The following is a 16,098-nucleotide window of genomic DNA, read 5'->3' on the forward strand; positions in this document are numbered from 1 at the left end:
TTTGCTGTATAAGAAACAGCGATATGTCGATTGATGACAAATCTCGTTCTGGACGTCATCAACTGCCCGAATCGACGAAAAAATTGTAAAAAATCGAGAGCTTGTGCTGACAGACCGCCGACTGACAATTGACCAACTGTCAGAGATTAGTGGGTTATCTCGGAGCTCTGTTCAGCGAATTTTAATGGAAAATTTGGGAATGAAAAGTATTTCTGCCGCGTTTGTTCTTCAGGTTCTGAGTTACAATCGAAAGGAATGTCGAGTTGAAACATGTCATGTTTTAAAACAGCAGCTTAAAACTGATACAGATATTCTGTCACTGGTCATTACTGGTGAAGAAACAAAGCACGAGTCAAGCCAATGGAAGATGTCATCGTCACCCCATCCAAAAAAATGTCTTCAAGTTAAACATCAAAACAATGCCAATTTGCTTTTTTGATGCCAAGGGCATAGTTCATTCAGAGTTTGTGCTGCCAGGTCAGACTGTCAGTCAAACCTTTTATTTGGAGATTTTAAGAAGATTACATAACAATCCTAATCGAAAAAGACCTGATTTGAGGCAGACATGCTAAAAATGGCATGGTTTAACTGCCCCATGCACCTTACTCACCTGACCCGCCTCTGTGCGGTTTTTTTTTATCCACGCATGAAAAGGGTCACGAAAGGACATCGATTTTACAACACTGAAAAAGTCAATAAAAAAACGAGGGATAACTGTCAGCCATTGCTAAAGATGACTACAAAAAATGTTTCGAACAGTGGAAGCACTGGTGGGACAAATATATTAGTTGTACACTACTGGCCATTAAAATTTTTACACCATGAAGATGACGTAATACAGACGCGAAGTTTAACCGACAGGAAGAATATGCTGTGACATGCAAATGATTAGCTTTTCAGAGCATTAACACAAGGTTGGCGCTGGTGGCGACAGCTACAACGTGCTGACAACAGGAAAGTTTCCAACCGATTCCTCATACACAAACAGCAGTTGACCGGCGTTGCCTGCTCAAACGTTGTTTGATGCCTCGTGTAAGGAGGACAAATGCGTACCATCACTTTTCCGACTTTGATAAAGGTCGGATTGTAGCCTATCGCGATTGCGGTTTATCGTATCGCGACATTGCTGCTCGCGTTCGTCGAGATCCAATGAGTGTTAGCAGAATATGGAATTGGTGGGTTCAGGTGGGTAATATGGAACGCCGTGCTGAATCACAACGGCCTCATATCACTAGCAGTCGAGTTGCAAGACAACAACCATCTGCATGAACAGTTTGACTACGTTTGCAGCAGCATGGACTATCAGCTCTGAGACCATGACTGCGGTTACCCTTGACGCTGCATCACAGACAGGAGCGCCTGCGATGGTGTACTCAACGACGAACCTGGGTGCACGAATGGCAAAACGTCATTTTTTCGGATGAATCCAGGTTCTGTTTAAAGCATCATGATGGTCGCATCCGTGTTTGGCGACATCGCGGTGAACGCACATTGGAAGCGTGTATTCGTCATCGCCATAGGCGTATCACCCAGCGTGATGGTATGGGGCGCCAATGGTTACACGTCTCGGTCACCTCTTGTTCGCATTGACGGCACTTTGAACAGTGGACGTTAGATTTCAGATATATTACGACCCGTGCCTCTACCCTTCATTCGATCCCTGCGAAACCCTACATTTCAGGAGGATAATGCACGACCTCATGGTGCAGGTCCTGTACGGGCCTTTCTGGATGCAGAAAATGTTCGACTGCGCCCTGGCCAGCACATTCTTCAGATCTCTCACCAATTGAAAACGTCTGGTCAATGGTGGCCGAGCAACTGGCTCGTCACAATACGCCACTCACTACTCTCGATGAACTGTGGTATCGTGTTGAAGCTGCATGGGCAGTTGTACCTGTACACGCTATCCAAGCTCTATTTGACTGAATGCCCAGGCGTATCAAGGCGGTTATTACGGCCAGAGGTGGTTGTTCTGGGTACTGATTTCTCAGGATCTATGCACCCAAATTGCGTGAAAACGTTATCACATGTCAGTTCTAGTATAATATATGTGTCCAATGAATACCTGTTTATCATCTGCATTTCTTCTTGGTGTAGCAATTCTAATGGCCAGTAGTGTAATAAAGAGTATTTTGAAGGTGGTAAGGTTGTTTTGCAAAGAGCTTGAAAGTGTATAGCTTTTAAAAAATAATTGCGTTTCTTTTGGACACCCCCTCGTATGATTATAGTAACTTCTTTTTATAGTTTTGATCAGTACTATTTCTTGTTGGAATACGAGGTGTGATGGAAAAGCAATGAGACTGACAACACTGCGATCGATCTGGCAATGCTGTGTTGTTCTACTTGGTAGACCATCGTGGTCATCCCTTCCAGATGCTCAGTCCGATTTTTGAGAGGGCCATCAGTGATAGGTTTTTGTCTTGCGTTACGAAAATGGAACAGCTGAATTTAGAGAAACACTATGACATCAAATTTTGTGTTGAACTTGGGGAATCAGCGAGTGTGACCTTTGAGAAGTTGAAACGGGCGTATAAGGAACATTCTTTATCACGAGCAGAAATTGTTCACTGGCAAAAATCATTTTTTGGAAGGCCGAGAACACGTTGTAGATGAAACTCGCTCAGGAAGACCGTCAACTTCAAAAATCGATAAAACATAGAACTTGGACTTGGTCTTGTGGGATCAGACCGACGTTTAACCATCAGTATGATGAGTGACCTGTTAAATTTCCACCGTACAACAAATTCTGACTGAAGTTTTGCACGTACGAAAGCTTTGTGCCAAAATGGTGCCGGAAAGTCTCACAACTGAACAGAAGAACAAACGAGGAAATGTGCGGGTTTATCGTCTTGAGAGGATTGCCAATGACCACGAATGGTTCAGTTGTGTGAGCACAGGTTGAATCCTGGATTTTTGAGTACGGTCCTCAGACAACGTGAGGAGTGGCACACTGAGAAATCCCCTCCACCGAAACAAGCTCGAATGACCGAATCAACCTTCAAAACAATGGTGATTAGCTTTTTTGACAGTAGGCATAACGTGCAGAGAAAATTTGTTCTTTCAGGACAAACAGTCAACCAGGTGTTTTATAAAGATGTCCTTGAAAGGCTCAGGGAAAGGGTGAGACCGGAAGTTGCAAATAAGTGGATGCTCCATCATGACAACGCCCCATACCACATGGCCACGGAAGTTTTTACCTCAGAAGGCATTCCTGCAATTCCAAAGCCTCCCTAGCCACCTGATATGAGTTCGTCACACTTTTTTCTTTTCATGAAATTGAAAAGTGTGTTAAAAGGACATCATTTCGGGGCTCTGGAGAAAATTCAAAAGAGTATGTACGACATGTTAAGGGTCCTACCAGTTGAATCCTTTCAGGGCTGCTACTAAGATTGGAAACAGCGACTCTGTTGGTATATAACCGTCGAAGTGAACTACACTCACGCTCATAAATTAAGGATAATTGCAGAATGTGGTGCCCCACAACGTGGCACTACACAAAACTGGCGCAAATAACATAGGCACATAGGGAACACACATGACACAGATCTGTAAGTCCACGGTATGGGTGATAATTTGAGAAAACTGTCCCAAAACAGATGTGTTACAAAACGCCATTGTTTCCTGCGCATGTACCCCAACATCAATATGGGATATGATCACAATGCACGTGCACACAGGCCGCACAACAGTTTTTCTATTCTTGTTTACAGTATTCCTGTCATTATTTTACAAACACGACTTATTAAATTAATAGATCGATAATATTCATACCAGCCAGCACCCTTTTCTTTTCTTTTGCCCGTATCACATATTTTGCACACCAGATGGACTAGTTTTATAATGCCTGGCTATCCCAGACATCTCAGTAATTCTGACGAAACGTCGTCTATTCCAGGAGCCTTGTTTCGACTTAGATCTTTCAGTGTTTGTCAAATTCTTCCCTCAGTATCGTATCTCCCATCCCATCTTCATCTACTTCCTCTTATATTTCTGTAACGGTATTTCCAAGTTCATTTCCCTTGTAGAGCACTTCTGTATATTCCTTCCACCTCTCAGCTTTCCCTTCTTTGCTTGGTACTGGCTTCGCATCAGAGTTCTTGTTATTCATAAAACTGGCTTCTCTCTTCTCAAAAGATCTCTTTAATTTTCCTATAGCCATTCCGATATTAGTTACTATTTGCCTACGATAAATAATTTTTTTAGTTCGTACTGTGTATCCTGATGTCCATTGTAGCTGTAGAGCTCGTTTTACGATATGTGATTTCTCTTCTTTAAATGTGAATTGCTCGTTATTGTTATAATTCGAGTTATTTTCTTCCTGATGTAGCAAATTATCGTATTCAAAACTATATGGTTTTCTATGTTTCAAAATACCATCAAAGGTATGACACTATACTCGCAACGTTGTTTACATTGTTTGTCGTTATGTCCACATCGCCACTGCTCAAAGCCGACTCCTAGTACCACAGTTTCTTTGTTTGTGTGTAGACGTACACTAGAGAGCCAAAGAAACTGTTACAGCTATCTAATATCGTGTAGGGCCCACGCGAGCACGCAGAAGTGACACCATGAATCCTGCAGGGCCGTCTGTAAATCCGTAAGGGTACGAGGGGGTGGAGATCTCTTCTAAACACCACGTTGTGAGGCATCCTGGATATGCTCAAAATGTTCATGTTTGGGGAGTTTGGTGGCCAGCGGAAGTGTTTAAACTCAGAAGAGCCATTCTGTAGCAATTCTGGACGTGTGGGGTGTCACATTGTTCTGCTGGAATTGCCAAAGTCCATCGGAATGCACAATAGACAGGAATGGATGCAGGAGATCAGACAGGATGCTTACGTACGCGTCACCTGTCAGAGTCATATCTAGACGTATCAGGGGTCCCACATCACTCCAACTGCACATGCCCCACACCATTGCAGAGCCTCCACGAGCTTGAACAGTACCCTGCTGACATGTAGCGTCCATGGATTCATGAAATTGTCTCCACGCCTGTACACGTCCATCTGCTCGATGCAATTTGAAAAGAGACTCGTCCGATCAGGCAACATATTTCCAGTCATGAACAGTCCAATGTCGGTGTTAACGGGCCCAGGGGAGGCGAAGAGCTTTGTGTCGCGCAGTCATCAAGCAAACACGAGGGCACCTTCGGCTCTAAAAGTCCATATCGATGATGTTTCGTTGAATGGTTCGCACGCTGATACTTGTTGGCGGCCCAGCACTTTGCTGAAGGGTTGTACATCGGTCACATGGAACGATTCTCTTCAGTCGTCGTCGTTCCCGTTCTAGAAGGATCTTTTTCGGCCGCAGCGATGTGGGAGATTTGATATTTTACCGGATTCCTAATATTCACGGCACACTCGTGAAATGTTCGTACGGGAAAATCGTCACTTCATCGCTACCTCGGAGATGCTGTGTCCCATCGCTCGTGCGCCGATTATAGCTCCACGTTCAAACTCACTTAAATCTTGATAACCTGCCATTGTAGCAGCAGTGACCGATCTAAGAACTGCGTCAGACACTTGTCTGATACAGCCCGTGCCGACCGCAGCGCCGTATTCTGCCTGTTTACTTTGTATTTGAATACGCATGTCTATTCCAGTTTCTTTGGCGCTTCAGTCTAGATCGACGAAGTCTTCCGCTTGAGACGGTGACCGCTGAGATCAACGACCTACACCCGTATCGAGTTGCTACTCCCGTTGGCACACGCTAACGCGTCAGCCTCTTCTATATCTGCAGACGTTGGCAGCCACCTCTGACTTACAAGGTTGGCCACACTGAGATAGCGCCGGCTGACACAGACAGAACGTATAGGTCACTGACACTCGTCCGAATGGAACCACACAGCTCATTTTAGAACGCTAAGCGAGTTTACGTAACAACTCAAAGTACAAAATGTTTACTTAAGAGATTACTGAGTTTCGCTCGTAATAAACAAAACAATATCGAATTACGGCGCGAATCCAGGATATGTTTTGCGGAGGATATCGTATTAACGCGCGGATCCAGGGTTCGGTTCGCGGGAGGCAGATGGAGACAGTTATTATTATTATGACGGGTAGGTGAGGGCCGTCAGTGCGAGAGGACTCGAGTTCGATTCCCGGAACCACCTCAGATACCCCACGAAGCCATGGATGCAAGCAGTCAACAAGGCACTATGCAAGCTGGTGATGGCTCTATAAGTGGACTGTGTTTTTATGGAGTCGAGTGGGTCCTTTGGCCAACCAAGTCGATTATTGACTGCAAATGGTTATGTTCGGCTCCTTAGAGGCCATGAGCAGCCCTTCATGGACTTCATGTTCCCAAACAACGATGGAATTTTTATGGATGACAGTTCGCCATGTCCAGATCACAGTTGTTCATGACTGGTTTGAAGGACATTGTGGACAGTTTGAGTGAATGGTTTGGCCACCCAAATCACCCGATATGAATCCTATCGAACATTTATCGGACATAATCTGTAGGTCAGTTCGTGTACAAAATCCTGCACTGCCAACATCTTCGCAGTTATGGACTGGTGTAGTGGCACCATGGCTCAGTGTCTCTACAGGGGGCTTCCAACGACTTGTTGAGTGCACGCCATGTCGCGTTGCTTCACTATACCACACAAAAGGAGGTCCGATATTAGGAGGTGTTCCATGACTTTTGTCATCCCACTGTATAATTGGCAGACGGATTAAAAGATAAACTAGGAACCTATAAAGAGCACAAGTTCTCTTATGCGATATATTGAAGATGCTGAAGTTCTTTGGTCTCATGTACAGAATGGACGACACTAGATTAACAAAACAAGTACTTAACATAAAAAATCCAAAAAAGTTAAAAATTACTTGGTTAGAAGAAGTTACGCAGGACTTACGAGAAATGAATGGCACACTATTCCACCTGGAACTTGAAAGCTTCTATTTTCTTAACTCGCTTCGCTGTATCAACAACTCTCCTACATTCAGTATGAAAATCAACTTCTCATTTCTCAGGATAAGATACAGAGTTCCTATTTAAGGCATTTCCTGAACACAAACTAAAATCATATGACATGATCTGAAGTAAGGTCTGTTTTTCACTTATTCTGTGAAACTGAAGCTCCGTAGCTCAGTCCAGCTATAGTCCTCAGACGTCTTTGGTCAGATAGCATTGTTTGCTACAGCAACTGCTGGCTGACCTTCGAGATCCTACAACACAGCAGCACTGTTGCCACATAAAGCATGTTTACGATAGACATCTGTTCGGCAGTAGTCGTTTCTTTATGATGCTACTTGCACGAAATGACGTTGTAGAAAAGGTATAGTGAAAACAGCATCCGTTTACAGTAGTGGGCAGAGGGAAAGGCTTCATTGAAGATAGAAGATATGAGGAGTATTCGGTAAGTAATGCAAAAACTTTTTTTCTGAAGGCAGTTTGGTTTTATTCAGAATTCCAATTCACCATATTATTCCCCACTCTTTTGATTACAAAACCCTATTTTTCAACATGATCTACATTCAATGCGACGGCCTTATGCCACGTTCTACACTACACTGGATGGACATCTTTGGCGAGTGTTGTAATGACCAGGGCAGAGGTCCATTCTTCCAATGTTTTAGAAAGGCACAGCGGTATTACTCCACGCATCATTTTGTGAGGAGCTGTCGGGTATGACTTCAGGCCAGGTAGTGCTTGAGGGAACTCTTGACAGCACAACAGTGTGTCACGGACATCCTACATCCTCATGTGTTACCTCTCTTGCAGCAGAATTGTGGTGCCATTTTTCATCAGGACATGTACCAGTCTACCAGTAGACGTCAGAGCCAACGTCTTGTTGCATCAGTAATCTCCCCATCATCCACAAACTCTCCCAGCGGACTGAATCCTTCATTGGGCCAAAGAGATGGAAGTCGGAACATGCAATATCCGGGTTGCACAACTGATGAAGAAGAACATTTCAATGACGCTCTGTGAGCTTCTAGACGGGTGTGTCAGCGCTACCAATAGAGACGTCCAGTTGAGCAGCGAGGTGTTTGATTGTGATCCGTCAATCAACTCGAATGAGAGTGTCTGCACGTTCCAACATTGCAGGAGCCACAGTTGTGTGCGCCTTGCCGGCACGTGGGAGAACTGACGGGTTTGCGCGGCGCAGTTGCAATGATAACCGATGTCTTGCCCAATGACTCACTGTACTTTTGTTCACTGACAGATCTCCTAGACATTCTGCAAACGTCTAAGAATATCTCGATGCTCTGGTTTTCCGCCAAAAGAAACTAAATGACAATTCTCTGCTTGTGATGCTCCTCCATTACAGAAGCCATTTTGAAAGCTACGCGTAGCTTCGCCACCTATCAGAGCTTCATGAAACTGTAGGGACTAAAGCTGGAATATTCCACAATGTCCGACAGCAAACTCCGCATTTTTTCAATTGAAATTGGCCGAGAAAATTGCATTACTTGTTGAACGCCCCTCGTAGGACCTTCTCTGGTTAGTGCTTACAAGGGAAAGTGATCAGACATGACCAACCAATTTGGCAGATCACTCATATACAACCTAAAATGAAAGACTAAGATATTTTAGTTAAACACTCCACTGTTGTTGAGAAGACCATTGCTAAAGTTAGTGACGCCCAAGCAACTCAAAATTGACGGGATCAGTAGAAGCAGTTTACATAATGACACGATATGAGATCCGCAAACACATATTTTCCTAGAAATCGAGGAAAGAAAGTTCTACGACTGCCGCTTTTATGAAAACCACCTATAAAGTTCATGATGCACAAGCGACTCAATACTGACGGGATCAATACATGACTCAAAACCGAACGATTTTCATACTGAAACAATATGGGGTTTGTAAACACATTTTCCTAGAAATCGAGGAAAGAAACTTGTACGACAGCCGCTTATGTACCCTCAAGATAAACGCTGCTCAACAAAAGCGACGCTGGTGTAGTGACCAAGGTCTTTGACTGAAGGGGAGAGAACCTGTGCTCGATTTCGAAATTCATTCAGGACTTTTATTTTCATTCATATTTTTTTCCATCTCCATACTGGTAGAAACAGGGCAGTTAATAAGGCAAACAAGTCAATAAACAATAAATTTGTCTAGCAGTATGGATTATTAAATAATTAAAATTTTAATCTTGATCGCTTTACAATGGCTCTTCCACTCTCTCTGTTACATGTCCTCACTTCCCTTCACTTCCTTGTCACATCGTTATTCATTTGTTTACCTTATAAACCCTCCTATTCTTTACAATTTCGAAACGTACAAAGATACAAATAAAAAAACTGTGGTATGGATTTGGGAATCCAACAAATATTCACTGCACCCCACCCAGATGCCTTGGTGTTTTATGCCAAAGGTGCGTTCGATGAACAATTTATACATTATAGGTACATAAGCGACAGTCGTAAAAGTTTCTTTCTTCGATTTCTAGGAAAATATGCATTTGCGGCATGGAAGTAAGAATACTTACCTCCATGATTTGCGGATCCCATATACGCTGAAGCGCCAAAGAAACCAGTATGCAGGCATGCGTATTCAAATATAGAGATATATCTAAAAACAAAGATGATGTGACTTACCAAATGAAAGTACTGGCAGGTCGACAGACACACAAACAAACACAAACTTACACACAAAATTCAAGCTTTCGCAACAAACTGTTGCCTCATCAGGAAAGAGGGAAGGAGAGGGAAAGACGAAAGGATGTGGGTTTTAAGGGAGAGGGTAAGGAGTCATTCCAATCCCGGGAGCGGAAAGACTTACCTTAGGGGGAAAAAAGGACGGGTATACACTCGCACACACACACATATCCATCCATATCCAGGTGTGGATGGATATGTGTGTGTGTGCGAGTGTATACCCGTCCTTTTTTCCCCCTAAGGTAAGTCTTTCCGCTCCCGGGATTGGAATGACTCCTTACCCTCTCCCTTAAAACCCACATCCTTTCGTCTTTCCCTCTCCTTCCCTCTTTCCTGATGATGCAACAGTTTGTTGCGAAAGCTTGAATTTTGTGTGTATGTTTGTGTTTGTTTGTGTGTCTGTCGACCTGCCAGTACTTTCATTTGGTAAGTCACATCATCTTTGTTTTTAGATATATATTTCCTACGTGGAATGTTTCCCTCTATTATAACCAAATATAGAGATATGTACACAGGCAGAATACGGCGCTGCGGTCGGCAACGTCTGTATTAGACAAGTGTCTGGCACAGTTGTTAGATCGCTTACTGCTGCTACAATGGCAGGTTATCAAGATTGAAGTAAGTTTGAACATAGTGTTATAGTTGGCGCACGAGCGAGGAGACACAGCACCTCTGAGGTAGCAATGAAGTGCGGATTTTCCCATATGCTCATTTGACGAATGTACCGTGAATATCAGGAATCCAGTAAAACGTCAAATCTCCGACATCGCTGCGGCTCGAAAAATATCCTGCAAGAACGGGACCAATGACGACTAAAGAGAATTAAATGGCTCTGAGCACTATGGGACTTAACATCTGAGGTCATCAGTCCCCTAGAACTTAGAGCTACTTAAACCTAACTAACCTAAGGACATCACACACATCCATGCCCAAGGCAGGATTCGAACCTGCGACCGTACCGGTCGCGCGGTTCCAGACGGAAGTGCGTAGAACCGCAAGGCAACAGCACCCGGCTAAAGAGGGTCGTTCATCGTGACAGAAGTGAAACCCTTCCGCAAATTGCTGCAGATTTCAGTGCTGGGCCATCAACAAGTGTCAGTGTGTGAATCATTCACCGAAACATCATCAATATGGGCTTTCAGAGCTGAAGGAACTCTTGATGCCCGCATCTCGTGGTCGTGCGGTAGCGTTCTCGCTTCCCGCGCCCGGGTTCGATTCCCGGCGGGGTCAGGGATTTTCTCTGCCTCGTGATGGCTGGGTGTTGTGTGCTGTCCTTAGGTTAGTTAGGTTTAAGTAGTTCTAAGTTCTAGGAGACTGATGACCATAGATGTTAAGTCCCATAGAGCTCAGAGCCATTTTTTTTTTGAACTCTTGATGACTGCACAAGACAAAGCTTTATGCCACACCTGGGCCCGTCAACAATGACATTGGACTGTTGATGACAGGAAACATGTTGCTTGGTCGAACGAGTGTCATTTCAAATTGTATCGAGCAGATGGACGTGTGCAGGTACGGAGACAACCTCATGAATACATCGACCCTGAATGTCGGCAGGGGACTGTTCAAGCTGGTGGAGGTTCTGGTGTGGAATGTGTGCAGTTGGAGTGATATGGGACCCCTTATACGTCTAGATACTACTCTGGCAGGTGACACGTATGATAAGCATCCTCTCTGATCACCTGCATCCATACACATCCATTGTGCATTCTGATGGACTTGGGCACTTCCAGCAGGACAATGCGATACCCTACACATCCGGAATTGCTTTAGACTGGCTTCAGGTACACTATTCTGAGTTTAAACACTTTTGCTGGCCACCAGAATCCCCAGACATGGACGTAATTGAGCATATCTGGGATGCTTTGCCACGTGCTGTTCAGAAGATATCTCCACCCCTTGGTACTCTTACGGATTTATAAACACCCCTGGAGGATTCATTGTGTCAGTCACCTCCAGCACTACTTCAGACATTAGTCTAGTCCATGCCACGTCGTGTTGCGGCACTTCTGCGTGCTGGCGGGGGGCCTACACAATATTAGGCAAGTGTACCAGTTTCTTTGGCTCTTAAGTGCATGATGGTGAAAAATGCTTGGTTTTCAATTATCTATCAAACCTGTCAATTTTGAGTCGATTGGGCGCGATGGATTTTAGGGGTAGTTTTCTCTCAGTTGGTTGTGTCTGAAACTTTCCCCTTGTTAGTCCCGTATTACACTGTGAACTTTGCCAAATATCTTTTATAAAAGACATCTTATGCAATCTTTGACGCTGTACTTGGGGACTTGTGTCTTATCTTTTATACAAGTTAGAGCTTGTTCCTGGCTTTTATAAAAGGCATGTCATAGATCTTTTGACAGCGTACTATAGGCCTCAAACCATCTTTCTTCCTTTTCCTGTCAGTTTTTGCACTGCCCGGTCCTGCGCTCTTAGAAGGGACCTATCTCGCCACACCCTTATCATGGGCATGATGTCAGAGCCTTAACAAAGTTTGTTAGTCCAGTAAAAATATCTGTTTCCCGATAATTAGTTGTTTGACACTAATGGCCTCAGGAAGTCAATACTTCTAGTTTCCAATATTTAAATATAGGATGTGAGTACCTTCCTAGTCAGTCCAATATTTCTTCTCCTCCTTCACTGCACATTTGTTACACTGTGTAAATGGGTCAACATTTTTAAAAGTAAGTCGTAGCCTGACAACACCCATTTCAAAAAAGGTGGAGCGTTTTTCATGGGAGTAAATGTACATGATGTATGACTATTATAAGTAGACACAGAAAGGGAGGCTAGAGTGCAATTAAACAAACATATGTCCAGAAACCAATAGTTTCCCCGATATGACGTATTACAACTGAATACATGAACACCTTAAATACAGTCTCTGAGGATCCAAACTGAAAATATGTACTTCAGGACAAACACATTACGACAAGCGCCCGATATGGTCACCATTCATGTCAAGCAAGGCTCAGTATGTCTCCTCACCAATACACTAAAAAATCCCAGTCGTGTCCCGCAATCATTGACAGCCATACACAATGCATTGCCAGAGTTCATCGACACTGTCAAGGAGGCAGGAAGAAACCAAAGCTTTTAAATAACCCCACCCAGAAAAGTCCAACTGATTCCAGTTGAGGGATCCGAGATGCCATGGTATTGGCAAACTCTGAGCGACACACTAGTTGTCAGAGACCAACAGGATACTCCTGTTGGAGCACCAGAAAGGTGAATATCTTTATCTTTCAAAGACTCTGATAGAGAAATGGGGAAGCAGCTGGCTCAGCCCTCATTCCATCTTCCTCTACAAAACATTTGGCAACTGAACATATTCGCACTCTATTAATACGTAACTTTGTAAAGCATTTGACCCAGCCTGTCTTTGTAGTTATGCCTTCATACTCAGCATCATTTCTGTTAAATCATTTATTCAACGTCAGTTTACAGTCTTTCCAGAACTTTTCAAAGTATTCTCCCCATGCTTCAATGCACCACTGTCAATGCTTCATCCAATCAGTAAGTCTTCAATGGGAATCTTCTTTAGTGCAGTTGTCAGGGTGCTTTTACCGCCTCTAACGCCCCACCTTTGTTCCTGTATTGGTTCTTTTGATCCTTGGGAACAAGAAAAAGACCTCTGCTGCCAGATTGGGGCTGTATGGCAGCTGGGACAGCGTTGACACACCCATCTTGGCCAGGAACTTGGATACAATGAGCACAGTGTCCATTGACGCGTTGTCACGGTGCAAGATCCAACTGTCGGAAATTTCTTTTCGGATGCATCGAACCCTGTTGCACATCTGTTTGAGTACTTCACAGTAAAACCCTTTGTTGACCATTTGTCCTTGTGGCTCGAAACTTTAAAGTGGTCTCTGCGGTGCCTGTATATTTAATAGGATCATGCCACACAGGCAGCGGCATCTGTTGAATAATAATCATTTTATCCATAATTGCTGGTGCCTACATTCATTGTAAAAACCTTTTGTCATTACCATGTTAATTTTATTTTGATGATTTTACGTGCTCCAAGAGATGTATCAGGAAACTGTGCACACATTGTTTGAAAGCAGAATGACTGACTGCTTATTGCACACCATCTTAGCATCGTAGTCTCAACAAGTCAAACCTGCAGACTTATTTTTACAAAGTCTGAATTAATATTTATTACCACTTTTTATGTGGAAAAGCATACAGTATTTTCACAGACAATGAGCCTTCAACTTGTGATGATGTTCAATAGCCGCCAGGCCCTGATACTTCAAAAGATCATCGTACACAATTGTATGGGTATTTAATGACAGGAGTTCAGTACAACAGAAAATTTGGTTGTACCTTGATGTGTGTCATATTATTAACCACATTGTGCCATCGCATTTGTGGTGTATCTTTCCCAAGGCAAACCTATATTCATGTGTTAGATCATTTCGGCAGGATTTAAATATTTCTCTTAGTTTTATCGGCCAGAAAGAAAAGGTATGTTACAACGATATGTTACAATCCCAACCAGCAGAGGTGGTGTGCTGTAACTACTGAGTATACCTATCAGCAGGTTTAGACAACTAAATGCTGTTAGCCTCATTTTGCTGTGACCACTACCGTATTTACTCGAATCTAGGCCACACCAGAAAAATGAAGACTCGAAAACAAGGGAAAAAAAGTTTCCCAAATCTAAGCCGCACCTGAAATTTGAGACTTGGACTTCAGGGGGGAGAGAGAAGTTTTACGCCGCACCTCGAAATCGAAACAATGTTGGTTCATTGTAATATGAGACACAATTTAGGTTGAATGAATGACGATACAGCTGCAGTAGTTTGGTTCTAGTTGTAAGTTTAGCAGTTAAACTTTACCAGGTAGCCATTGCTATGCGTCAGGCGCTCCGTCCGTATTTATATGGGTACCCTTCCTTTTTCACGTGCTTCGTCTGGTTTGAATTGATTGCTTATTTTTCTTTGATCTGATAAGTGCCGTTCTCTTTGTTACAGCTGAAAATGCATTACTGTACTGTGTCATGCAATGTTTGTCGCATTCTGATAATGAGTGTTTACGGCCTGTTACCGCTCGCGGCATGGCTTGCTTTTGTGCGCGCTACCGCCGCTCAAAAAAAAAAAAAAAAAAAAAAAAAAAAGAGGAATTGTCTCATTAGTGAAACAATGGCAAGAGACGGCTATTTGTTAAATTACAAGTGTTTTATTGATAGCTATTTGTTGTTACTTACACTGCTGCTTTCTTTGATAGAAGATGTTCTGAACTAGAGTTTAGCGAAAACTTTTCTCTGTTTGAAAATATTTGCAGACACCTCTTTAGTACATTACATTCTGCACAGAAATTAGTCATCTTAGATTTAAAAAACTAGTCAATTGCCGTGCTTCATTTCTGACTGTATCACTATTAGGCATAATAATAATAAGAATATAAACGTGACATGATATGTTTATTCTTCCGTGTTTGCTGTTGTCTCACTCTAGTTTCGTAGTTTATTAGGCAGACAGGATTTAAATGAGACAGCAGCAAACACGAAAGAATACATGGCAAAATGTTTATATTCGTATTATTCTTATGGTGAAGAGAATACTGCATGTGATTCACAATTCATAAAAGTTCCTGTCGGCAACCATCTCATCTGACAGGTAGCAAAAATTCAGAACGTAAGAGTTGGCTGTATTGACAAACATCCCAAACAGTCTTGCCTGTCGGATTTTCGTAGTACATTGAAATGTTGCTACATTCGAAGATGAACAATACGGAATTTGTATTTACTTCGTTGGATAACGTATGAAAATGCAGTGGTCAAAACTCGGGGCGGAGAAAAAAGCTCATCTTCCACCTTTTTTTAATTTATTTACTGACGCAGAGGTTTTGTCGCCAGTATTTATCTTTGTGCCTGCGAAGCATGCCTGTGTAGCGCTGCATATATTAGACGGCAGAAGTTGTGGCGGCACCTACCAATATTTTTCAGAACTTCCGCTTACTTTGCACTCGATTCTAAGCCGCAGGCGGTTTTTTGGATTACAAAAACCCGAAAAAACGTGCGGCTTAGATTCGAGTAAATACGGGTACCGAGCTATGTCAGATCAATCACAAAGGGGCAATGAAAGAGCTTGAAAAACAATGTGTGTGTGTGTGTGTGTGTGTGTGTGAGAGAGAGAGAGAGAGAGAGAGAGAGAGAGAGAGAGAGAGAGAGAGAAAGAGAGAGAGAGAGAGAGAGAGAGGGGATTCAGCTACAAACTTGGAAAAACTTTTACAGGCACATTTCAATCACTAAGTCAAGCATGTGGGAAGCATGGATAAAGCGTCTCCTCATTCGAGAAAAGCAAGCATGAATCAATTAAGATCAAGGTGGTGCAAAGACACTGTCCGTCAGGATTTGTATGACATCTTCAGATGGTACACGAGGAAGTTACCAGGGAATTTTAGCGCATTTTTGAATGTTGTGTACAGGAAGAGACTTGAACTGTGGGAAAACCAGACTTGGATGTTGCTTTGTGACAAAGTGCTGACT

The sequence above is a fragment of the Schistocerca americana genome, chromosome 9, assembly GCF_021461395.2.
Source record: "Schistocerca americana isolate TAMUIC-IGC-003095 chromosome 9, iqSchAmer2.1, whole genome shotgun sequence".
In the NCBI taxonomy this organism is placed as follows: domain Eukaryota; kingdom Metazoa; phylum Arthropoda; class Insecta; order Orthoptera; family Acrididae; genus Schistocerca; species Schistocerca americana.